Genomic DNA, 1315 nt, shown 5'->3' with positions numbered 1-1315 from the left:
GGCTCCGGGCCCTATCCCCCTCCAGAGACGAACTTTTCAGCTTGAACTTGTCGGCTTCTACATGCTTGTGAGCCATTTACCTAAGATAAATCTCTCTCTCTCTCTCTTTCTCTCTCTCTAAATATATATATACACTTTGCTGGTTTTTGTGTTTCTCTAGAGAACCCAATCCAACACAGTGCATAAATTTGAATAATAGTAGTCATAACTGGTCTTCCTTGTAGGCACGTGGATATTATTCTTTAACTGAAGTGTCATACTTCAGGAAAGATCTTGAAATGTTCTTTGTGACAATGAATATGATATCATTCCTCTTCAGTTTGTCATTCCAGGCATAGTAGACCATATGATAGTCTGCTTCAAATGGCCAAAACTGGTCCATTTCAGCTCACTAATGCCTAGAATATTGATTGTCATGCATTCCATTTCATTTTTGACAACTTCCAATTTTCCTGGATTCATACTTCATACATTCCACATTCCAATTACTAATGTTTCCAGTTGTTTCATCTCATTTTGAGTCATGTCACATCAGCAAATGGAGATCCCGAAAGCTTTACACCATCCATGTCATTAAGGTTGACTCTACTTTGAGGAGGTAATACTTCCTAAGTTGTATTTTGAGTGCCTTGCAATCTCAGAGGCTTATCTTCCAGCACTATATCAGACAATGTTTCACTGCTATTCATGAGATTTTCAGTGGCTAATTTTTTCAGAAATGGATGGCCCCCGTCTTCTTCCCAGTTTGTCTTGGTCTGCAATCTCCACTGTGACCTGTCCACCATGGATGACCCTGCTGTAACTTAAAATTCTGGTGGCATATCTTCCAGCACCACAGCAACATGCAAGCCACCATACTATGGCAAACTGACAAATGAGTGGCAGTCAGAATAACTACAGTCCACATTTGTGCAAATGGTCAGGTGGTAGTAGCTTGTTTTCAAAAATACCTTCTTTCACCACCCATTCCACATCTTTTGCCCTCAGTAAGCACCTCAATGAGTCATGGTTCTTTGCTTGGTAGGGTGACCCAAACCTTCATTCCTGAAGAGTCTAGGCCATTAGTTGTTGTTGTTGTTGTTAAGTGCCATCGAGTCATTTCCGACTCATAGAGACCCCATGCACAGCAAAACGAAACACTGCCCGATCTTGTGCCAGCCCCACAATCCCTGCTATACTTGAGCCCATCATCGCAGCCACTGTGTCAATCCATCTTGTTGAAGGCCTCCCCCTCTTTCGTCGACCCTCCACCCTACCAAGCATGACATCCTTCTCCAGGGAATGGTCCCTTCTGTCAACATGATCAAAATAGGTG

Source organism: Orycteropus afer, unplaced genomic scaffold (assembly GCF_000298275.1).
Source record: "Orycteropus afer afer isolate SDZICR_OR568_19922 unplaced genomic scaffold, OryAfe1.0 scaffold00210, whole genome shotgun sequence".
NCBI classification, from domain to species: domain Eukaryota; kingdom Metazoa; phylum Chordata; class Mammalia; order Tubulidentata; family Orycteropodidae; genus Orycteropus; species Orycteropus afer.
The sequence above is the reverse complement of the archived record's forward strand: the minus strand, read 5'-3'. Positions refer to the sequence as shown.